Source organism: Ranitomeya imitator, chromosome 10, assembly GCF_032444005.1.
Source record: "Ranitomeya imitator isolate aRanImi1 chromosome 10, aRanImi1.pri, whole genome shotgun sequence".
In the NCBI taxonomy this organism is placed as follows: Eukaryota; Metazoa; Chordata; class Amphibia; order Anura; family Dendrobatidae; genus Ranitomeya; species Ranitomeya imitator.
In genome coordinates this window covers 123,988,083-124,014,465 of record NC_091291.1, presented here as the reverse complement: position 1 = coordinate 124,014,465, position 26,383 = coordinate 123,988,083, and the positions used below count along the sequence as shown (strand labels likewise).

The 26,383-nt window shown below is 40.7% G+C and overlaps 1 protein-coding gene across 4 annotated transcripts in view; it reads left to right on the top strand.

The window, feature by feature from the left end:
• Positions 1-26,383, top strand: part of NCAM1 (neural cell adhesion molecule 1) — a 362,053-nt gene that overhangs the window by 246,899 nt on the left and 88,771 nt on the right. The window lies entirely within an intron of this gene.

Here is a 26,383-nt window from a genome sequence, read left to right as displayed (position 1 = left end):
ACTTGGGCACACGGAACTTCTCTGTGGGCGTATGCTATGGCCCCTCTGGCCATTCAAAACAGAGAATTTCTGCGGAACACGACCAGTTAGTCGAAGGAAAAATTTCTATCTTGATTATCGGGGTACATAACTTAGGAACAAAGTGGCTCTGAAAAAAAGTAAAAACAGTTCCAGAATCGGCGGAACAGCACCAGTTGGAGGATATACTTAGTTTAAATTTATAAAATCCAGTGAAAGATCCTCTTTAAAAAGTCACGTGTTCTGGGGAAATTTATCTTAAAAGTACCGACTACCTGTTATCCGGGACGGTAATACCGTAATTAAAGTTTATATATTCTGAATGATAAAGAATGTAGATAAGGATCCTTAAAGCAATGTCCAGTACATTCTGATGCCCCGTAAAGAGTCATGGGGGTGGTTACGCTACTCTGAAAAGTCACGTGGGGCCGGTCTTATGGCTTACGGCAAGCTGTGATGGCATCATGTGCAGGCGCAGAGTTGAGGCTACACATCTCGCTTCACTGCCCATCTAAATGGTTTGTTTTAACACATTTTAACCTTTTGGACACCAGTTAAGGAGAACTCGCTAAGCTTGACTCTCGAGTAGCGGCACCACCCCTATGACTAGTCTTTACAGGTACTTAGAATATAGATCTGTAGTTTTCAGACTATGTTTTTTTAGATTATGCCTCCATTGGTCAAAAAATATAAGGGCATAATTGTTAACCTATTTGGGACCTGGAAAACAGGCTGGTGGTGGTTTGGAGGTCCTAAAATGTCAAAGAGGCCCGGTCATTACATGGAGTAATAGGGTGCCCCCCTATGGCACTGGTTTGCTTATTTTCTGAGAAGTCCTCTGGGGTCCATCAGCTCTACTGGCCCTCGGTTAGTCATGTAATGGGTATGTTAAAGGGATCTTAATACTAAACTCCAGATTACTTTCAGAGGTGTTTTATCACCGCCTCCAGGACCACCATGCTCCCAGTACCAATTTATGGGTCTATGTGCATTATGTAGAGAGAGCAATGAGGACTTGCATCCGATGCCTTCCTGAGGCTTCGATTATGTGCTGAGTACCACTGACAGTAAGGCAGCGTACAGTGACATCATAGCTGGGTCTGTCCAATGACATAAAATCAGTGTGCAGTGACATCATCACTGGGTCTTAGGAGGGGAAAGCTGGTGTCTGAACGCTGGACTGAGAATGGAGCGATATGAGCTTGGTGTCCTTCAATGGCCGCCATTTGTTTGCGCAAACAAATGTAAGTATACACTGAAAGCACCACAGCAGTTGTGTGCGGATGGATTGTCACTGTGACAAAGGCGAAAATAATCAGTAGTTTTGACATGGCTTCCAGTATTGAGCAGGCCCGATTATTCTTCTGCCCCATTCATAGCCTCCTTATTCCATGTCACGGAGACAGGAGTCAACAACTATACGAAAAGGAGACGCTCTTCTTGTCAACTTCTTGTCAACTTTATGGGCTTCTTGTGGGCAGTGGGTTATCCTCTTGGCCTGTAATTAAGTGGCATGGCACTTTTTTCTTTTTACAACATCGAGACTACCTATGGAGAGATAAAATATGGAAATATCCGCTTCTGTGGAGTATGAGTATAGTTCCTCATGGTTGGATTACCCTTCTTCAGAAATGTGAATTTTTGGATAGTGCTTGTAAATACAATCACTTTTGCAATTTACTGCTTGTTAAAATTTTCAGCCGTATTTGAGATACTAACACTTTTCCTTTGTTTACATCTCGTCGCCTTGGAGACCGACCACCTCTGCTAGACAGCAAAATGTCCGTTATTGTTTCAATTTCTTTCCTATGGAGCATGTAAGCGCTGTTTAGAAGCTGGACGTGATCCCTCAAACACGCTATTGCCTCCTAATACCAGATCGCTTCAGTGCAGCGATTACTAGCTGTGGAGCAGCGGTGGCTGGTGTCCTAGGCAACAAGCTACAAAGATAAGAAAAGTGTTAATATCTCAAGAACGGCTGCAAATTTTAATAAGCAGTAAATTGCAAAAGTGCTTGCGTTTACAAGCACTTTCCGACAATATCAATTAATGAAGATGAAAAAAACCCCACTTTAAATTGCGGTCTACTTCACAAGTAGCATTATAATAAGTAAACTGGAAGATTTCTCAGATTCCATGCAAATCTGCAAAACTGCTGACTATTTTTGAAACTCTCACCTCTCCTGTCTGCCGTTGTTTTTCCTGATGACACGTCGGGGTGTAATTGTGGGGGGAACGCAATTCCTATCAGATATGTATATATCTATATACAGTGCTTGTGGCTCCATGTTCTGCTTGAGTTGCTGTCTTTGGTCTTTCACTTTGCGGTCCCTTATGTTTTAGCACACACGTATGTAAAATCTTAGGACACTTTTTTTTCTTTGAATATCATATCTGTCCAGATTTCAGAACTTAAATTAGACTTTCGATATCATAGTTATCCAAGAAGTATCGTTTCTCCTTGCGGAGAGTGACATGTTAAGCATGTCGAGGTGAGGAGACTTAAAGCCGCAATGCTCCTCTGGGAAATATGCAAATTGTCTCTTCAGAGAGGGAGAGGACTAGAACTCTAGCGCCACCTATTGGATGTAGCAACCCTAACAGTCAATGTTGACTCTTTAACGAGCCTTGTCATATGACTTAGGATAATAGCCAAACCAGAATCTCAATTTGCACTGACGAGGGGCAGTACCCCGAAACACAGTGTCTGCAAATTGAGATTCTGGTTTGGCTATTATACTAAGTCATGTGACAAGGCTCGGAAGGTAGCAATCCTACAAGTCAATGTCGACTCTTTAACGAGCCTTGTCACATGACTTAGGATAAAAGCCAAACCAGAATCTCAATTTGCAGACACTGTGTTTCGGGGTACTGCCTCTCGTCAGTGCAAATTGAGATTCTGGTTTGGCTATTATCCTACGTCATGTGACAAGGCTCTTTAAAGGGACAACATTGACTTGTAGGATTGCTACCTTCCAATAGGTGGCACTAGAGTTCTAGTCCTCTCCCTCTCTGAAGAGACAATTTGCATAGATATCATCGTTATAAAGCTTTAGACTGTAGCTATCGCTTTCTGTACAGAACGGATTGTTGTGTGGGTAGTAGCAGATACATAGGATTCAAAATCCTATATGTATTACTTTACCCTAGGCCACAGATCTATTATTGATCAGAGATCTTTTCTTTCCTAAGTGACAACATTTAAAGAAACAAATTAAAGCATCACAATTAAGATGGTATCTGATCTGCGGTCAGCGTTTTATAGAGCAGAAGAAGCTGAGCAGATTGATTATATAATATTGTGGAATAAGATTCATTAAAACTTGTATGTTACTTATTTAAATGTATTCTGACCTTAAGAGTCCAGTGGGCGGTCCTAGTCGGTGATATGCAGCTTAATATAACAGTTACACTGTATCTCCTCCCAGAATGTTATATATCAATCTGCTCTGCTACTCTCGTTCTGTTACAAGATACCTAGAGATAGTAGATGGCGAGAAGAATGTTTTTTTTTTTTTTTATATTTAGTTATAACTATAGTTGAAACTTACTGAAAATGACCTTGTTTCCTAATCATAGTCAAGTGTCACTAGTAATATAATGATATTTTTTTTTTTGTTACCCACATAACAGCGGACTTTGCTGGCTTATAGCTTAGGTTGATATTAATTCATCTTCATTCTTAGCGGTTCGGATTTTTGGCGACAGTCACGTCACAATTATACGTTCTGTTTCGTTAAAAGATGGAATCTAGTTGGTTGCTAGAAGTTACTGCCCCAGTTTACCTTTTGTACCAGTTTTCATATATCTTCCCTAGTAGTATGTCCTGTGATTACGATAGGGATTGTGTAACCTATTTTCCAATTTTCCATGCCAAGAGCCGCCCCGAATCTTTTACAGAGGTCCAATGTTAAAGCCCTAAACCCCCACGCACATGTATTATATTTTAAGAAAGTGCTGACGTAATTATAGTTTGCCCTTTGACCTCACTATTTTTTTTTTCTTTTTCAGTTTTTTATTACATTTTATTAACTAATTATTATCCTATCCCTAAACCTACAAATAACCCTACCCTAGGTTAAGCCCTAACCCTACCCTAGGTTAAGCCCTAACCCTAACACCAAGTCTATCCCTAGCCCTAGTAAGGGATGGAAAAAATGTGTAAAAATGTAAAATTTATCATATTAATTTTTTTTTTTCTAGGGGGACTTTTTTTTTTTACATTTGGGACAATTCTCCCCACAATCCCTTTATCACTTCTCACAACATGGCTGTGAATTTCCATGGCTGTTAGTTGTTTGCCTATAGACCTTAGGGAATGGCAGTAGGGGAAATGTAGCATTTTATGGCAGCCATTCCAATGAATGGATGTCTAAGTGATGCATCACTGCCTCTGGTCCGCCAGAGCATTTCACCGTTTAGAGACCACCCGCTGTGATATTTATGTGCTTTAATAGAGAATATGGGCTTGGTTGTCATCCTGAGCAACTACGCATGAATTTCTCATTGTAAGCTATGTAAATGTAAATTTATACCATGTTTCTACAGTTTTGTGGAAAGAAAATGGTACTATGGGCTGTATTTTCTTTTGTGGAGGGATGTTGAGTTACGGTATAATATAATTATATAATCCCCAAGAAGGGAATATGCAACCTAATAAAAATATTATATAATTATAAAACGATAGTAATAATAAGACCATTGATTATTTTATGGATCCTTTAAAAAAAATCTTGTAAATCCTCTTCTCTAGTATATAAGCTATACCCAAAATGCTAGAAAAGAAGGTAGAAAAAGTAGGAAGCATATTGGATGGATTTCTATTTGTTTAAAGGGCTTGTGTTAGGACCATTTTATTAATCAGGTAAGCAGTATGGCTGTGTAGATCGTACAACAACATGAAAAAAGACACCTGTCTTGTTGTAATCCGGTGTGCCATTGCTGAGAAATCGGGGTTTAAAGCCACATGCAAATTAGTCTAGAAGTGCATTAGGTAAGGGGGCGTGTCTTGACTCAGAGTCTAATGACACGCCCTCAAATGGTCTTCCTGGCTAATTTGCATTTGGCTTCAAAGCTCAATTTCTCAGCAGTGGCACATCAGATTACTACAAGATAGGTGTCATTTTTATTGTTGTTTTCTGACCTATGCAGCCGTACCTCCAATTTGATTATTAAAATCATTCTGATAGATCCCCTTTAACTTTATACCAAAAGTAAAGACCAACTTTGATGGCTTTTCATTTGAGGGAAAGCTATGAATCTGGTTGGTACTTAGCTTTTTGGCTTGTGTTTGTTATGTAGAAGAATTAAAATAAAATACTGGTGTTGATACGACAGATGTTGTACTAACTTTGTCCATCACATGAGAGTAGACCTTATGCGTATAGAATTAAAAGGCTGTACTTACCACCATGGGACGTCTCAATATCACATACTATTATCAACGTTTTATTATGTTGGCTCTCGTCCTGGCTTCTGTGTCTCAGTGCAGTATCCATGTTTGGTTGTCTCGTTGCGTATTGTGTTTTCTGAGTGCTTGTCCCATCAAACATGTCAACCTGTAACTGCACGTATAATCTACTAATCAATTTGGGATACCATTTAGCTGATTTCTTAAAAAAAAAAAGAAAATGATGGTCCTGCTGGAGACAAAGACCTAATTTTCTAAATCAATATTCCATTCCATCTTCTAAGCTCTTTTTGGAGGACTAAACAAGAGGTTTGCAATGAATGATGGCTGTCAAATGACTGATCCAAATTCCAAAAGTGCACACTATGACGTGTCCTGAGAAACCGAATAAGAAAAGGCATTAGTTGTTGTTTTTTTGTATGGGTATTAGAATAAAAAGTCATAACTTGGTTCATCCTGACAAAATTGTAGACCGTACAGTTCTAAAATTTAGAAAGAAGAAAAAACAATGCAAAGGATAGCTCTATCAAGAACATTTATACAACATGATCAATGTATGATTGCTGAGGGTCTGGGTAGTAAAAAACCCCCACCAATCCTAAGAATTGGTGGCCAAAGTACCCTGTATGACTAGAGCAGTAATGAGCATGTGCGACCATGGTAAATAGAGTAGTGGTCGCACATGCTCACTACTGCTCCATTCACACGAGGAACTTAAAGACTCCCGTTCTCATAAATGGTGATGGTCCTTAGTCCTCAAGTGCGTAGATCCCCATTAAGGTGAAAAGGTAGTTTATCTATGGGACAACTCCTTTAACTCTGTGATGGAGGCTCTCTCTAAGTCAGTGCTAGTACATTTTGTATAGTATTTAGTGATGAGCGAGTATACTCGTTGCTCGGGTTTTCCACGCACGCTCGGGGGTCCTCCAAGTATTTGTTAGTGCTCGGAGATTTAGTTTTCATCGCCTCAGCTGAGTGATTTACAGCTATTAGCCAGGCTGAGTACATGTGGGGGTTGCCTGGTTGTACTCAGGCTGGCTAGTAGCTGTAAATCATTCTGCTGAGGCGATGAAAACTAAATCTCCGAGCAGTCATAAATACTCGGAGGACCACCCGAGCAACGAGTACAACTTGCTTATCACTAATAGTATTGTATTGGACAGGGTATCCCACCAATCTCTTACGTTACAAGTGGGCTGAACGGCTATTAATATTAAAAAATTAAAAAAAAAGTAGAGCACTGGCTGAAGAAAGGGAGATTTGTTATCAAGAAGGCTTTCTTCTTTACATCAAAAAGTCACAAACATAGATTGTCTTTAGGATTACATAAACATTGTTTTAAAATTCTAGTTCATTTAATAATTTAATTATGTTAATAATTTGAAAATAAATTTTATTGAAGTTTTTTTTTTTTATAGTTTTATCACGTAACTTGATCAGTCAAAGACAAAAATCATTCTTCCAAACGTTTCGTTTGACTCCAATGAGAGATTCTGTATTTTTTTTTTTTTTTTACTTTGCCTATGACTTTTGCTATTGAATACTTGGGGAAATAAGTGCCCAAAAAGTCACCTAACCTCAAACGTGAAATTTAAGCAAAAAATTCAAGACTGTGATCTGTTTTGCAAAATTGTAAGATGATCAATAATTTCTGAAAAAAAGAAACTTTCATGATTCGTATGTATTTGAAATCTGTTTGAAAGAACAGATCGTTTTTTTTTTATTAATTTTTTTTCTTAACTTTTAAAGTGCAAAATTCAATGTAAGACTTAATAATATAAACGTGAAACTGAAATTTGAAGAAAACATTTTCTGCGAGCTTCCGATAGCATTTGTCACGGCAGAAATATTCATCTTCATAATTTTTTTTTTTCCGCTCGGTCTTCCACATTACAGCGTTTCTGTGTAGAAAAAAAACAAAATGTCTGAAGTGAAGTACTATGGTCCCAGCAGAACAAAACCTGTTTCTTTTTGTTTGTTTTTTAATCAACCACAGGCCCAATAACTTGCAGCAAAATTACAGTTTAGCTTTGATGAGCTAAAGCCAATGAACCATTGGTAACTGCTGAGATCCTTCTGGCAGAAAAAAAGTTGTTTTTTTTCACTAAGTTGGAGATAACGTCAGAATCCAAAAAGTTTAGGGCCAAGTACAGTACTACCAAGTTTTTGGAGTTTTTAGTCTTTTTTGTCATTTGTAGAAGCGGACCACTAAAGAAAACCTATACTGAACATTTTTTTTTTTTTACTAATGTATTAACATTTCTATCATTACATGGAACCTTGATGAAGGTTTTTTTTTTTTTGTTTCTGTTTTTGGATGGATTCCTGTACTTGGAAGGGAAAGACTTACCGTATTTTTCGGACTAAAAGACGCACTTTTTCCCCCCCAAAAAAGGGGGGAAAATGGGGGTGCGTCTAATAGTCGCAATGCAGGCTTACCTAGGTGGCAGAGGTGTGGCGGCAGAAGAGGCGCAGTAAGCGGGGTCCCTTTCCCCGGTATGGTGATGCAGCAGGCCCGGTATGCAGCAGAGCCGGGTGAATCCTCTTGTTATCGGTGGTGGCGGCCATTTTCTGGAGGCCGCGCGTGCGCAGATGGAGCGCTCTGCTTCCCGGGGCTTCAGGAAAATGGCCGCCGCGATCTCCATCTGCGCACGCGCGGCCTCCCGCGGCCATTTTCCTGAAGCCCCGGGAGCAGAGCGCTTCATCTGCACACGCGCGGCCTCAGGAAGATGGCCGCGCCCACCGATAACAAGAGGATTCACCCGGCTCTGCTGCATACCGGGCCTGCTGCATCACCATACCGGGGAAAGGGACCCCGCTTCTTGCGCCTCCTCTGCTGCCACACCCCCGCCACCGCACCTCTGCCACCGGACCTCTGCCACCGCACCTCTGCCACCTAGGTAAGCCTGCATGGTACGCCAGGGACCCCTCTCACGCCATACCTCTCACTGCACCTCCTGATCCCAGCACCTCCTGATCCCAGCACCTCCTGATCCCAGCACCTCCTGATCCCAGCACCTCCTGATCCCAGCACCTCCTGATCCCAGCACCTTCTCATCCCAGCACCTTCTCATCCCAGCACCTTCTCATCCCAGCACCTTCTCATCCCAGCACCTTCTCATCCCAGCACCTTCTCATCCCAGCACCTCCTCATCCCAGCATCACCCCACCTTGCCTCCTGGGACCCTGCTCTGCCACCGCCATAAGATACTGTAAATTCGGACAATAAGACGGACCCCCATGTTATAAAAAATCTTTTTTTCTGCAATTTTCATCCCAAATTTGGGGTGCGTCTTATGGTCCGGTGCGTCTTATAGTCCGAAAAATACGGTAATTGCCACCAAAATGTGTTATTTTACCAGTGGACTTAAAGATTAAACAGACGATTTGCTGCAGAGATGTTACCAAAGTTTGTTTTTTTTCCATTTTATTTATTTTATATTTTTTATATGGAGGCTTATCCTGATCACATGCATGACTAGGTGTAATCTCATAGAAGATTTTTACTTATAAGGCATGCTTAGAAATGTTTCTTTGGTTGGATGAGGTATTACGGAATCACGTCTGATAAAAGTTATAATTTGTATTTTCGGTTAATTTGGAATCTAGTGTTTTTGGCGCCATCTAATAGAACTGATTTTGATTCAACCATTTGTTTTGAGTCTATAGACTTGGATATTTTTGGTTTTATGACATTATTATCAGGTGAAAAATATTAAGTCTTCACTGTCTATTAGTGGTGTCTGCCTAATAGTTGCTTCTCGCAAAATTAGAATATCAACAAAAAGTTAATTTATTTAAGTTCTTCAATACAAAAAGTGAAACTCATATATTATATAGAGGCATTACACACAGAGCGATCTATTGCTAGTGTTTATTTCTGTTAATGTTGATGATTATGGCTTACAGCCAATGAAAACCCAAAAGTCATTATCTCAGTAAATTAGAATACTTTATAACGCCAGCTTGAAAAACTATTTTAAAATCTGAAATGTTGGCCTACTGAAATGTATTTTCAGTAAATGCACTCAGTACTTGGTCGGGGCTCCTTTTGCATCAATTACTGCATCAATGCGGCGTGGCATAGAGGCGATCAGCCTGTGGCACTGCTGAGGGGTTATGGAAGCCCAGGTTGCTTTGATAGCAGCCTTCAGCTCGTCTGCATTGTTGGGTCTGGTGTCTCTCATCTTCCTCTTGACAATACCCAATAGATTCTCTATGGGGTTAAGGTCAGGCGAGTTTTCTAGCCAATCAAGCACAGAGATACTGTCGTTTGTAAACCAGGTATTGGTACTTTTGGCCGTGTGGACAGGTGCCAAGTCCTGCTGGAGAATAACATTTCCATCTCTAAAAAGCTTGTCGGTAGAGGGAAGCATGAAGTGCTCTAAAATTTCCTGGTAGAGGGACTTTGGTCTTGGTGTAACACCCGCAGAGGATATGGCTCCCCAAACCATCACGGATTGTGGAAACTTCACACTAGACCTCAAGCAGCTTGGATTGTGGCCTCTCCACTTTTTCTCCAGACTCTGGGACCTTGATTTCCAAATAAAATGCAAAATTTACTTTTCTTGTGGAGAGTGTCAATGACTGCCTTCTGGACATCTGTCAGGTCAGCAGTCTTCCCCATGATTGTGGAGCTACTGAAACAGACTAAGGGACCTTTTTAGATGCTTAGGAAGCCTTTGCAGGTGTTTTTGTTAATTGTTCTGACTTACTGAGATAATGACTTTGGGGTTTTCATTGGCTGTAAGCCATAATCATCAACATTAACAGAAATAAACACTAGAAACAGATCACTCTGTGTGTAATGACTCTATATAATATAGGAGTTTCAGTTTTTGTATTGAAGAACTGAAATAACTTTTTGATGATATTCTAATTTTGTGAAAAGCCTCTGTATGTATGAGGACTCGATCAACTCTTACCTGATGGTAGATGTCGGAAGAAAGCAGAATGGATGTGTTGGATTCCAGCATGTTTGATCCTTTTGTTAGGTGGGAGAAAGACCACTGGCGAAAGTAAAGATGTAGTAAACTACCATTTGTTGGGTGCTCTTCAGTTTAAAAAAAATTGGTATCTGGAAGATGTTTGTCTAAATCTTTCATTAAGACAAACATGCATGTTCAGTCATACCAAGCTTGCATATTTATGATGGAGTCTGAAAATTCTCAGAGGAAGAGAACACTAATTGGAAGTGGCCGATTTTAAATGTCATTATTAATGGGGTTTTCTGGTTTTAGAAATCCCTCTTTTTCCTTGATGCAGTGTGTAAAAAAAAAAAATTGCTTTATTTACCTCCCCAGGTCCAGCCAAAGTTTCCACCGCTGCTTCCTATGTCAGTTATTGTCCGCAGCACTGATGTCATGTTGACATCTGCAGACGAGCAGGGACAGATGTTTATTGCTGGACCTGGGGAAGTTGAGTAATGCTCAATTTTTTTTAGAAAATGATGTAGACATGAGAGTCTTCAGTGGTTGATACCTTTTAATAGCTAACTGTTAGCCATTAACCCTGCTGTTGTCTTCGGTCTGGTGAGACCGATTTTGAACTTTGGTATTTTTTGGGGGTGTTCAAGATGCGGTTCTGAAACTTGTGGTTGATTGACTTAAATGAGGATGGGTCGGTCGGCCACGGGTTTCAGAGTTGCATCTTGAATATTTTAAAGAATATTGAAGTTCAAGGTCGGACGTTTTTGACCGAAGACAACAGCAGGGTTAAAAGGTATCAACCACTGAGGACTCCCACGTCTAAATAATTTTCTATCCACTGGCTAAGACAGTACCAAGAAATATATCTTTCATGAATCAATTTTTTAAATCTTTTCTTTACAAATTATAGCTGTAGAAGAGGGATTGTCCAAAGCTGGATAATTGTTTTAATTATATTTGCTGCCTGACATAGGATATATAACCACCAAATCAGAAGTTTCATTTGCAGACACATGTTTCAGGATTTTAACCTTTCATCAGTGTAAAGCAGGAGAATTTGTTTTCTTGGGTAAGAGACAGGGAGCCTAAGTGGTAAGGAGATGTATAGGCCATGTTGGGTGCTCTCTGTAGCGTGTGTAGCTGACTGAGTTTTCATTTGGTTGAAGTGTGCCGCTTGGGAATGGAAAAGTTTTGGAGCTTCCACTAGTTTGTATTGTGTGATGTGTGTTCAAGGGACATTTGAAAGTTTGGAAATGGGACATAGCTCTGCCAAGGGACCGACTAAAATTCCCTGTTCACCTCTGAAGTGCCACAATGCTTCACAAAGTCAAGCAGAAACCATCCTAAAGGAAAGGATAATGAGCAAGTGCCCAACAGTCCAAAGACTGCCACTCGCTCTACGTCATGACAAAATTTTCTGTGTTTTAGTCTTAGCCATTTGGATTTTCTCCAAAAAGTGGCCTTATAAATGTGCCAAATTTCTATTATATTTGTTTCTTTTTACCTTTATCATAACCGATGAGAGTTCTTGCTTACTAAACTACTTACATAGATTTAACCCAATGTAACTTTAGTTTTAGGCAGTAATGACAATCCATTGCATTTCCTGCATGTAATGTGGAACGATGATGTGGCATCATTGTGTACATTGAACCTCACTGTGTGCATGTAACCAATAACTGCTTGGGTGTGCATGTTCAAGTGTAAACCGTGTCTCAATAACTCATCATGGGGTGCCATGATATGGATCGTAACTCTGCAGTCTTAACCAGTTCACTGCTGCGTTGTGAAACGGGTTAAGTGAGTCTTCGATGAAGCAGCAGTACTGACAGTATTTGATATTTTTGAAATAAAAAAAAAATAGAAATCTGCCTATTGGCATTATCGCACTCATCCCAGCAATCCCGTTTTTATTTAATTGGGAACCGTACAGCACCGTACTTGGAGCTCTGTATTAAAGAAGTTCTGCAGATTAAGGTCCGACTTCATGACCTTCATTTCCTAAAGTTCTTTGAAAATAATAAATGTGGTTGACGTGACTATTTTTCTGAAAGAGCTTCAATTGTATAACATTACGGTAAATAAAAATAAAAGCTGATATCCCCCCCCCCCAACGTCCAAAGGGGCTTTATATTGTGCAACTGCCGACCTGGTGAATTTACCAGATGGTTTTGTTGACACCTTCTCAATAAACCAGTGACCTCCAAGGGAAAGTAGCCAGTCATGGACATGTCTGTCTATTGTTTTACATATCGCCGTAAGTGTATCTAGATAGATACACATAGATGGAGACAGAAAGCGATAGGTAGAAAGAGAGCAATAGAGATAGACAGAGAGCTGTTGGTAGGGATTGATAGGTAGATAAGGGTTAATAAGTGGAGCGCGTTGATCAGAGAGAGCTGTAGATAGTGATTGATACAGATATAGCAAAGGTCACCATGACTCACAACAAACCATTTGGATAATTTGTCACAGAAGGTTAACTCACTTAAAGTGGACCTTTCACATGCTCAAAAATATTAGTTAAATACCTTGTAAAAATCAGTGCGCTCCTCTGATTCCTCCGTCCTTTTCCGTTTTGCGCTGCGTCGCTCCATGGCAGAGATATTCATATTTGTTTCCTCTGGAGCACATTATGTGAAATCTCTGTTTTGCATTCCAACTGGTCTTTTTTCTTCAGTCTTCTCTGGGAGGCGTGCACTTTCGCCCCTTCTTTCCAAATGCTGCCAATCAGCTCGGCAGCTGATCCAGCAGACATGCTGCTTAACTGTGGTTGGCAGTGTCCGGGAGGGAGCAGTGAAAGTGCATGCTCCCAAGAGAAGACTCTCAGGAAATTCCCAGTCTGAATGCAAAGCAGAGATTTCACATAGTGCACTCCAGAAACAACAAATGTGAATATCTCTGCGATGGAGCGACTCCTCACAAAATGGTAAAAAAACAGCAGAATCAGGGGTAGATTGCAGGCAGTGGCGACAGAGTGACAGGTTGAGAGAAATAGTGATAGATAGCATTTCATAGGGATAGGTAGAGAGGAATAAAGAGAGAATTAGAGAAGTAGAAAAATAACGACAGAGAGCAGGAGATATAAAGTGATAGGTAGCGATAGATAGAAAGGGATAGTTGGGGTAGTTAGAGAGTGATAAAAATAGAGAGTGAAGGTTCGATTTAGAGCAGTTGGTAGATGTAGAACAATAGGAATAGACAGTGATAGGGGATAGGAAGTGATAGATAGCGAAGTGATAGAGATTGATGGCATCAGGCATAAAATGACAGAGTGATAGGTAGATAGGGATGGTTTACGATGGAGAGCATTAGAGAGCGATCGGTAGATAGTAACTGGTGGCAGAAATAGAGCTAGAAGGTTAGATATAGAGCAGTAGATAGAATGAGAACCATAGAAAGAGACAGTGAGTGACAGATAATAGGTAGATAGAGGGCAATAGAGAAAGATATCAATAGACATACAGGGGGTAGGTAGAGAGGAAAGGTGTACTGTAGTGGTAGGGTAGGTACAGAGCAATGGTTAGAGAGAGAGTGAGGCCGGAGTCACACTACAGCGAGATACGGCCGAGTCTCGCAGGTTAAATACAAGCTCTGGCACCGGCACTCCGGAGTGGAGCGTGCAGCTCCATGTATTGCTATGCGGCCGCACGCTCCACTCTGGAGTGCCGATGCCAGAGCTTGGTTTTAACCTGCGAGACTCAGCCATATCTCGCTGTGTGTGATCCCGGCCTGATAAATATAGATAGCAGTGAAGATAAATACAGAGCAATAGAGAGTGATGCTGAAAGGTGGACCATTGATTAGCTGGTCATTTCCTATTAATATATTGATTGTCCAAGTTGTATATCTGCCAAAATGGAGCATTCAGTGGTGGTAGAGGACCTCTCCATAACAGCAGAACCCCTCATGATCACCTTCCCTTCAGGGCTAATCAGGAGGCACTCTGACTTGAGAAGCTCTCTAGCAAGGAGGCACTCCGGCAGGAGAAACTCTGTAGCAAGGAGGCACTCTGACCGGAGAAGCTCTCTAGTTAGGAATCACTCTGAGCGGTGAAGCTCTCTAGCAAGGAGGCACTATTCCAGAGAAGCTCTCTAGCAAGGAGGCACTCTGACCGGAGAAACTCTCTAGTAAAGAGCACTTAGTTTACATTCGCTGTATTAATACTTCACAGTACTGCTCCTTCTGTTGTTAACATGATAAAATGGTGTTCTTCATTCATGTGAGATTTACTATTTGTTTTGTTGAGAAAATGTGCCATAACCTTTAACCAGTCGTTGGCATTTTGAGGGGGTCCTCCATAAGCCGCCTAACATATCCCAGCATGCCCTCTATTTTTTACAATTGGCGTGACATGCTGGAATTGTGGTGCGCTGCCCACTGGAGGGTCCCCGGTTGCAGAAGACTCACCCATGTAACTGCATGCACTGCACGGACAGCCGTCTATAGCTTAACTCAGCACATACGATAACCACAAAAAAATGTTTTATTGCTTTCTATGTTTGTTGTGTTTTTTTTATATCTGTTCTCTCCAGGCTTCGTGGACTCGGCCCCAGAAACAAGAGGTATAAAACCAATTAGCTGTGAAATGCTATACTCAGAGAACGAGATGCCTAACCCTTAGTTGTGCTTCAGAACCACACCGCCTAACGTGACCCATGTCCATAGCAGTTACAGGATAGCTGTAGACATCCCGTAGAGAATATTATATACATTAACACGCAAACAAGCTTGGTTGGTTTCACAAGTTTTAAAAAAAAAAAAAAACTTCCAACAAACTTCTACTAAATTTTCTAAAACCTTTTCCAAAAAAGGTTACAGTCAGCTGTTCCCATCAATACGTTAAGAGGTGGTGAATTATAGAATGTGAGGAATTCCATAAACTTGCTATAATCTAACTCGTATCGTCCGAAGTTCCTTTAGGAGAACACACGTTTCTAGTAGGCTAGATACTTTTAGGATCTTCATTTATCATTAGATTTGATCTCACATTGGCTACAGTGATATAGGATAACCGATGATATAGAATAACCAATGACGTAGGCTAGCCAGTGATGTAGGATGGCCAATGATGTAGGATGGCCGATGATGTAGGATGGCCGATGATGTAGGATGGCCGATGATGTAGGATGGCCGGTGATGTAGGATGGCCGGTGATGTAGGATGGCCAGTGATGTAGGATGGCCGATGATGTAGGATGGCCAGTGATGTAGGATGGCCGGTGACGTAGGCTGGCCGGTGATGTAGGCTAGCCGGTGATGTAGGATGGCCTGTGATGTAGGATAGCCATGCTCATTTACTTAGTGTTACGTTCCGTTTGGATGACAATTTTCCATACTGAGCAGTGCAGATGTTAAGCTAGGGCAATCATTTTTGGGGAGTGTAATGGTTTTGCCATCGGAAAATGTCCTGTTTTTCCAAGCATGCCCACATGTTTATGCTATAGGACAGTCTGTAATACCATACTGTATGTTTAAAGGGAATTTGTTTAATACCTCATCTGACGGCATCATTTTTAAGCATTTTAATCACATGATATGTGCATCTAAAGGGAGTCTGTCAGCAGAAAATAACTGTTCAAATCGAGCACAACCCCTTGGCGTGGTCAAAACGTTCAATGCACCTTCCCACCTACTTGTTTTCCGTCTATCTCCGTCCTTATCTGGCTCCTGTCATTCACAGAAAAGGAGGGAAAAACAATGAGGGGTCACCCAGCGCCTGTGCAGTCGTTTTCTGCTGATAGACTCCTTAGACGTAAAAAAAAACTTCCCACCAAAGCTATCCAAAATGTGCTTCCTTTAGTGACGCGGTATAGAGGTTAGGATGCTCTTTATATGTTTCCTTTAATCCTGCTGCCATTTTGTCATATAAGGGATGACAAATTTTTGAACAAAAAAAGTTCCTCCATGCACATTAGCAAACAGGTCACCAAAAAATAAACCATAATGAACGTGTCTCCTTATCAAAACCCGCACTTACCGTATCTTCCAGATGTCTGACGATTACACATGTTAGGGCCAAATTCACAAAGGTGCGGGATCACAGGAAACACTTTTACTTCTATGTGAATGTAAAACTTCTTGACAAATGCAGAGAGTGAGGCTGTATAGACTGAGAGCGTTTTTATGAAATCTTGTGGCTGAAAAATGTCCAGTAATGTTATGATCGGGCTACATGAAGACATGAACTGTTTGGATGCACCCCATCTCATCTTCAGGGCCCCACTACTTATTGGTCCCACCATATCAATGCCGGTGTATCATATCATCAAAATCATATATCGTCCTGGATACTTGAGGTAATTTTCTCGGCTTTAGTACGTCACGCTTCAATTCGGGATTGGGAGACTGCCCATTTTGGTGAACCTCGTATTTATCTGGAGATGCACTAAAAGTCCACGTGAGAAATTGGTGTTTGCTGTTGTTCCTTTTCCTACAAGAGAATTGCGTAGGCTCTGCGGAAAAAAGCACTTGAACTGTTCAGCTTCTTCTCTAGTTACCTCCCTGTCAGTACATACAGATGAATAAGGCAAATCTCTATAACCTTGTTGGGAGAGTGGCTTTGGCTGTGTCTCTCAAAGAGTTTGTACATAATCCTATCTCAATAGTACAAATTATCAGAAGGGGTCTGACTGCTGGGATCCCCACCAGTCCTGAGAATGTGGCCACGTCCAAATGGTGCTGAAGTTGAGCATGTGCCGACTGCAGAGCTTGGCTATGTCCAGCAGTCCCATATAGAATGAATGGAGGTGCACATGCTTGTCCTTTACTGTATTCAGAAGGGGCTTTTCAGAGCCTCATTTTTGGGATCAAGTGGGGTCTTACCGTTGAACCCCCAGTAATCAATAAGTTATCCTTTATATTAATTATAGGGTATAATTTATTTTCTTTAAAGGTGGGCATGCACTATAGTCTACTATCGGCCAATTCCTCCTGATCTCCCGGACATATGTACACTCCGCTCAGTTGAGCGTACGTTGTGTTTACAAGAGCAATATGAGACATGATGATATACAACTACACCAAATATCAGGGTGAGGCTAAGTTGGGACCCCCATACATATTAGATGGGTCTGGCTAACACAAGTAGTGTGTATGGTCACTTTTAGTCTTTAACGCCATGGTCATTATCGAGAGAAGACATCTTGATGAGCTCGGACACGAAGCATCAACTTTGCATTGTGCAGTTCTTTAAAACCTCCTGGAAAAGTGGTAAAAGAAGTTAATTGATTGCACAGTATTACCATTCTATATATCAAAAAAGTGTCTTCACATCCTGCCATAGAGCCTGTACACTACTTATGGTTTTACCTGCATTTTTAGCAGTGCAGCAAGTATCGGTGAAGCAGATAGTAATTTTTGGAAAACAATGGTATGTTCTGTAACATTCACCCAGTTCCCGGGCACAAGGCACAAACCACTACCTTCCTAATAACATTTCATAAGTGCTGGCAATGTCTTATTGCAGGGACACACCCAATTAATAATAAGAAACGGGAAGTCCTAGTTTTTTTTCCCCAGGAGTAATAACAGGGGGAAAGCACAATGAAGATCTCTTAAGACCAGATACCCTGGAGAGCTGGGTGGTGCGAGACGGCATAAAGGGTTAACAGAAGTCATCCAGGAGGATAACGTCCCCGCCAAGAAACATGCCGTTCACATTCTCACCTAGTGGATGATAAGAACCTTTTAATAAATATCGAACCTTTTAAAAATAGATTGACTTCATAAACCGCGGCCTGGTTATTGTACGGCACACACATAAAAACCTCCCTCCATGTTGGCGGCTTTATGAATTTTTAAACAGGTTTGTTCAGCTTCCATAATTCATGGTCCTCACCAGGACATTTACGAGACTTTATGAATTATTGAAGTGTCCATTGTTCCCGGTGTTTTTTTCGCTTTTCCTTTCAGGTAGCCATTCCGGGTAAATATACTCAGCATGTAAAATTCCAAAATGTTTTTTTCTTTTCACATATTCTAAATTTTCTTCTGGATCTGTTGTACCATAAATTACAATATCACCTTAGGCTTGGGGCAATGTAGCAAAATACTGTTGAGTTCTCTATACTTGCGTGCCCATGGCACCCTATCAGTAGGCAAGGCGCTATGTTCCGTCAAACACTACCGGTGCCGATCTACCCCTTAGACTCCAAGTCAAACAAACCCCGGTGTCCCCATCACATGTTGCATCCATACAGAACACCACAGGGCAACATACAGTTATAAACAATGTAGATGTAGCAGCTGTCAACAGGTGAGGCAATAGGAAAGAGCGCCAACTCTTTGTACAGCGCACCGCTCATTGAAAATGAATAAAGACGACCGCGCTACGCAAATAGTGTAGAAAATCATGGTGCAGTATCCTATTAATGTGCAAATAGCAAACAGGGTCTCCAGCAATCCTAGAAGTCAATATTGACCCTTTAAAGAGCCTTGCCACGTGACTTAGGATATCAATCCAAACCAAAGTCTTCTCCAAAAGGAAAAGACTTTCATTTGTAGACATCTCTTTCAGGGTTCTTGCTTCCCATCAGTGCAAACTAGGAGTCTGGTTGGTTATTGAAAGACCTTTGACGAAGGGTCTATGGACTAACATCTCTCCATCATCGAAGTGCCAATCTGGCACAGGGAAACCTATAGGCTATGCAATCCTCACTGAGAAATATTGTGAAATTTGCGAAAATTATGTACATTTCCTCTAACCCAGTCAGTTCATCTTCTAGTTTGCACTAATGAGGGGCAAGAACCCTGAAACAGTAGTCAGCAAATGGAGATCTTTTCCCCTTGGAGAAGATTTTGATAAGTCATGACAAGTCTGTTTAAAGGGTCAATATAGACTTCTAGGATTGTCATCTTCGATAAGAGGCACTAGAAAGCCTGCCTGCTCCTGTGAACAGGATATTTTTCCTATATTATCACTGCATTACATGGCCGAGAAGTCTCCGTACCCTAGCTGGGTGGTCTCTCTGTTGGCAGCGGATACATCAGTATGTTCTGCAGTGATGGAGTCCAGGATTCTGCTCCCATTGAGGATGATGGTCTGATGTCTCAGGGACACACTTGTGGTTAATTGACCGATTATTGAATGAGTTATCTAGAAGAAGTAATCCACATGACTAAGGGCGCCGTCAGACAGCTATGTGAAACGGACCGAGATCGTGCGCAGTGCATGAACTAGCCGGTGTGACGGGTCGGGAGAGCCGCCGAACAGTCCAAGCATTGTGTTCTCATCTAGGGCTGATTTATCTGACTGTTCCCTAAAGGTGTATGAGAAAAGCCATGCAGCTGAATTGGCGCTCTTATTAATTGGGGGTGTTCAGCCATTGTTATTTCCATCCAATTTTTTGACTGGTTGTCAAAAAAATTACCGTAATTGACTTTTTTTCCTTACAGAAGAATCACATTGATAGCAAAAAAAAATGGGTGATGAATGGACCTAAAGGTGAAAGAATACAGAAAGGAACGCAAACACGGTCTTTACTTTTGGGGGGCACAATAGTTGGGTCTGTTTTTTTTTTTACTTCTTAATATTGTGGATTTTGGCTAGAGAGAGTTTCCATTGACGGCAATGTATGAGTAGTAGCTGCCAGTGTTTTATATTTTACCATTAGAGATATCCATTACCAATTTTTTCCCATAGTTCTTTACATCTTCCTTACATTATAACTTAATATTTCCTCTGAATTTGACAACTTTATTAAATTTTTTTTTTTTTAACTAATGTCTCTATTTGGCTTCCTTTTTTTTAGTGCTTTTAATGATAATTTTTTGGTCTAAAAAATATATATACTTTTTTTTTTAAATTGTTACATAAAAGTGATTAAGGCACTTTAGCTCTCATTGTGTTATTATCGCAAGTAAAATATAATACAAAATATTGGTTTAAGTCACTGACTAAGCTTGCACCAACCCAGCTTGTTTCTCCTTATGATAGACTGTAACCGATTGCTACAAACTAGAATCTAATCGCTGCTCAATTCTAACATGCTGTATGTATCGACAAAATAAAAAAACATCATCAGCTCAGCGGTATAAAGAACTCCGTGGATAGGGGTGCGGTGCAAGGACAACTCCAGGCCAGTTCCTGGGCAATGAGACTCATGGAAGGGTGAGGAAATAATCCAGCAACCAGTGAAAAATTAAAAAAAACATATAAATTTAATATTAAAACATCAATATTTATTAGGTGCATTAAAAATCAGGGATAAAAATAAAACCAAATGAAGAGATGAAAAGAAAAGACACCTGGGCAACGCGTTTGACGTGGTCCTTATAAAATAATGGCTTTGTAAATTTTGTTTGAAAAATGAGAAATCGCTGGTCAACTCTTAATCCTTATAACTTCCTAACCAAAAAAAAATTTTGTTTAAAAAAATTGTTCTTCTGTAATGTAGACATGTGGAAAATGTTATTGATCAACCATTTTGTGGGACATAATTCTGATTTAAGGGGACAAAAGTTAAAAGTTTGAAAATGACTACGTTTTTTTTGCCAAAATCCCAATATTTTCACAAATGAACGCAAGACGTATCGAACAAATTTTACCACTATCATGAAGTACAATATGTCACGAGAGAATATTCTCAGAATCACTATGATCCTTTCAAGCATTCCAGATTTACAGTATTAACTCATAAAGTGACAGTGGTCCGAATTGAGAAAAATTGGCCTGGTCAGGAAGGTGAAAACAGGTTTTGAGGTTAAACATGAAGCCTACTGGATCTTAAAAATGGACACCAGATCTCCGAATGGCCCTAATTTTAACACTGACCATAATTTATGTGGTTTTACTTTTATTTATGCAACGAATAAATGTGATATTTCATTATATACCTTTTTATTTTAATTTTTTTGAGGTTACGGGATTGTTTGTACATCCTACCATCCTGTATTTAACCCCAGTCTTACAGGGGTCATCTGGGACTATGATATTGATGACCTGTCCTTCAATGGGAACTTGACTGTAGCTACAGTACTCAAGAATGGCCACTACACAGAGCAGCGCTCTTTTAGCATCGTACTTCCGGCGGTCGCTGGACCTTCCAACACCTGATTAGCATGAGTTCCGGCATTGGGCGTCAATCGTGCTGATATTGATGACTCTGTCCTAAGGGTTCTGTCATGCCGTAAACGGTGATAATGGGGCAGGACGGCGTACTGGGACCCGCACCTGTCCCTGCCACTATAATGGGGCCCTGACTTTCCCTTATCTCAGGGGTACCTATGATGGTTAGGAGGCCTGAGCCGCCAACGTATCCCTGTCTCCTGTGCAGGCCCTATAAGTGGCCCCCTCTCCCCCCCCCAGGGAGGAGGACTGCACCAGTGTATAAACACAACAATAAACAGGGTATACAGACAAGGTAACTAAAAGTCTCAAACTCACCAAATGCATCTCCAAGCTCCAAATATCACTCTCCTTCAACCTCCAAGCCAGGCAGCAGAACTGATCACTGACACTAGCTGTAGTCAAGGCTGGGTCTATATAAAGGAGGAGATTACAAAAATCCACTTCAGCTGAGAGACCCAGCTCACAGCAACTTAGCAAATAAGGTTAACTCCTGCACTGCTGGCACAAAGCAGCCAGGTCAAAATACAGGAGAAGAGCTTCTGTTCACTGTGTGTGAACGAGGCCCAGAGCGCTGTGGTTCTCTGGAACCTCTCTGTCGCGGTAGCCCCATGACAGGTTCGTCATCAATATTGTAGTCCTGGACAACCCCCATACACTTGAGTAAAAAAGTAGTGTTTTTATAACCAACAACACAGTTAATCGTTTTGGGGGAGAGTGGGGTTGGATGAGCTGACAGATTACCTTTAAACAAAAACGTTTCCCAGTATAAGCATATTTAACTAACTACATCATGGAATGGTGGCCACAGAGATGAATAAAATATAGTTTTTATTTTATTTTTCTCCTTTCTCCTATCTGTTGCGTTGATATTTTATTGTAAAATTTAGGTTAGAATTTATGATGTTATGGATGTTACCAGAGATTCACCTTTGGGGGGTGTGCACTTTTTTCCCCTTGCATGATGTTGACCAATCCTAACAGGGAGGGGGACAAGAACACGCCCCCCAGAAAGTCAGAAAAAAATGCCTTCTCCTTTCTATAATGATAGATGGTCCTGCCCTCCGCCTTGATATCTGAAGCTACTGTGTAGTGTACAATAGAGCTGTGTTTGATTGCAAACACCTCCAGCTCTTATCTCACATTAGTCAGCAAAGGGAGTACAGCTAAGATGCCTGCACTATGAAAAGAGAGATGCAGAAGTGTTTGTAATCACACTCAGCTCAGTTCTAGTCCCCCCACATTGACTGCCATGAGATAAAAGCTAGCAGTGTTTGTAATCACATTTAGCTTTGCTCTATACTACACAGTACCTGCAAATACCAGGTTTAAAACTTGTGGAAAGTCCATTTTAAGTCCTCTCTTGGATCCTTGCTTGAGTTTAAGATTCATTTTAAATGCTAGCCGATAATAAGATACCTCTTTAAAAGAAGACATCCTTCTTTATCCAGTCCAGATTTCTTACGACAGCTTTTCAGTTCCACCATGTATTATGCATATTGGCCAGATGACTGTTTCCCCTATTTTGGTTGGTTGTCATTAGTAACATTCACGTGTACATTTGAAATTTTTAGTAAGTTGGCACTGGGAATCGTTTGACCTTATGTGCACATTTGGCTCGTACATCGAGAGCTTTCCCACTGTACAGTTGATAATTCCATCCTTTCTGTAAGCCGCTGACTTAATGGCCGTTTGCAACATATCCAAACAGTGTATGGCAATACTCCTTGATTCACATTGGGGTCCATTGACTCAAAGTAGTAAAAATCTTATAGGGTATGTTTCCTAAATGCGGCACTAGACCATGACCCAGCCATCTAGCATCTCCATTTTTAAGTATTTCTACAGAGGTTTACCCTGTATCCAGACTGTAAATCCATTACGTTTTTACATCCAGTTCTTTATTTTCTAATTTTTGCCTTGCTTTTATTATAAGCATGGAGGACACTTTAAGGAAAAAGAACATATGACTTGTCAATTAGTCCCCAATTCAGGAGCCCATAAAAATGTAATTTGCAATTGCTTTCCATTTCAGAATGGTTTCAGTACATTAGCTGAAGGTACAATTAGATTAAATTGTTTACAGTCTTTTGCCTGTTGACGGCTCCTTTATAGCATCAGGATGTTGTAATTAGAATTGGTTAGAGGCGAGAAAGGCTGACCGGCCAGAAGCACATAATATCTTTCCACAATGTTAATTAGTGAAGATTGCTGCTGGTTGCATCCTTGGTCGTGCTGTCTTCAAATATTAAAGCTTGTAGTAATACAACTATGATTTCATTTTGATGTCGGGGTGAAGTGTTGGCCATTGTAAAATTGGAATTGGCTTCGGTTCATCTCATGTAAGGTATAGTTTTACTTTAATGTGGCCATCAAATGCTTTTGTATACACCACAACTCCAGAACAGGAGGTCCTTAGAAGTTGAATGTGTAATTGTCGATTCAAAAGAACTTGCAGCAGAATGTCTGAAGTCGGCCTCTAACTCCCTCCTCTCCTTCCCTACTCATGAAATGTATGAGCACCAACTGTCATCTATCTCAGTAACTGGAAAATCTGTATTCACTGAAGACAGTTTTCACCCCTGAACTGAGAATTTTGAAAGTGAAGATCGGTCCAGGAGGACAAAAAAAAGTGAATTTCTATGATAATATGTTACGTGTTCGCCGCTACGTTCAGATAGGGGCAGGACAGGTCTCATGAATTCTTTGGATCTCTGGGGGAACCGTTATTCAGGGCGACCATGCACTGCAGCTTCCTCAGGCACAAGATGGATCCACTTGCTCACACAGATACAATTGATAAGAGTCCTCATGAACATAAAAAGTGTAGTTTAATGTCACAGCACATTCAGTTCAATTCAAGTCTCTTAAGCACAGGCTTTATAAACAGTACAACTGCTTCTTAGAGGCACATTGACTAACAGTCACTTTTGATGGCACAGTTCAGCACAGATCAAGACTCTTTACAAACGCATAGTAGTATACAGCATTCCTTCCAGCACAGTGTAATGGAGGAGGGAGGGGGGTTTGCTGAGGGAGATTATCCCTGTAACCCTGTCAACTTCTTCCAGTCCTTATCTTCCTGCTCCTGTTAGATATCCTCAACTAGCAGTACAGGGGGTTAGTCCAACTTCACTCTGTAAATTAATCCTGTATCCCTATGGTTCACTTGCCTGAACTTCTGTGAGACAGATCACAGATAAATACCACTCATTCCTTTGGCTGCTGCCAGAACAGTAAACAGTAAGAGGAAGAACCTGCACCAGGTGATTTCCATAAAAACACAAATGTAGTCTTTTTATTTAATCCATTGCTTGTAAACCGCCTACGGGGGATGTTTGCCCCCTGACATGTAATGACACGTATATTTTTAACTTTTTACAAGCAGTGGATTAAATAAGACTACATTTGTATTTTTATGGAAATCACCTGGTGCTGGGTTTTCCTCTATGCCTGTATTTACAAGTGGACTCCAGCCACATTGAACCTGGCACCCGTGGTCCTGTGATACTCTGGCGAGCACTGAGAAAAGCCTTTTTCCCATGTTGATATATTATGCAGCACTGTGCACTTACAATTGCTAATTTCGCAATTCTACCCAGATCATTCTTCTCTTTTCTCTGCTCTGTGTAGAAACAGAAAGTCTCTTTTTCCTGCATGTATCATCCCCATCTTCAACTCCTGACCCAGCTGCTCTGCTTCTCTCCCCTTCCAGGGACTTTTGCAGTGATGACTCACGCAGGAAAAAAGAGACCCCCTGTTTCTATATAGAGCTTAGAAGGATTCAGCTAGTCAGTTTTTAATCATGTGATGTCATAGATGTAAAGGAAAAGAGAACTATTAACTGGGTAGAAAGGCAAAATGAGCAATTGTAAGTACACAATGCTATATAATATGATTCTATTAAGAGGATAAAAATTATGATGGATGTGATTCTTGAAGTAACTTCAGGACCACTTTCCTTTTTTTTCCATTGTTATATCGGGTTATCACATGATGGTAGCACAAATGACATAAAAGGCGAGATGATTAGTAGTCTTCGCTTTTAGCATAGAGGATATTATGACATGATTGATAAAGAACAGTAGCTAATAAACCAGTTTAGCACAATCATTATAAAATTGAAATTACGTAAAGTCCATTATGTAAAGTCCACATGGACCTGAGCCTTGGGTGACTGCATGGACAGAGGCCGCATTCCCTTGATTTTTATTGTTATCGTGAATAATTTGCAGATTACACAACAGTTTTTTGTACTTTAAGTTTGATTCCCATCCACACACAACGTTAGATTTATACAGACTTTATATTGTGGTGACTGAGATGAAACATTGGGTGGTAATCACATTGAGTGGTTATGGCATGGCAGCCATACATTTCACATTAATCCGATGTCGTCTTGTCCTCATTTTCAGTGAATTTTGTATGTAACCTGCTGCTGGATAAATGATTTGCTAACAAACAAGTTAAAGCACAGAGTAAGACTAACCGTCCCCCCCGCGGCAGTATTATTATTATTTGGACTCCTTTTTAGAAATCTCATGATTGGATCGCTCCTATAACCATATCATTTGAAAATGTTTGCACATTTCTGGCTATTTAGCTAACCTGCACTTAAAGTAAAAAAAAAAAAAAATCTTTGCTGGAATGTTAGAAGATGGTAGAAATATCAACCCACATGATTTGGTGGCCAAATGCGGCTCTCACGTGGCTCATTTGTAGTGGTCCCGTAATATATTTATTCATTATTTAAGGTGGGTCTATCAGCTCTGAATTCGGTATCACACAGATTTGAAAAAAATAGATTTGCAGGACCGGGGTCCAGAAGACAGATCAGGCATGCGTTGTGTTGCGGCGATGATGTTGCACCGGACCTACTAATCAGAAAAGGTGTCGGTGATGCTGGTTGGTAGGAGAAAATTCCAAGGGCTCTGATCTGATGACCACAGTATATCATCTC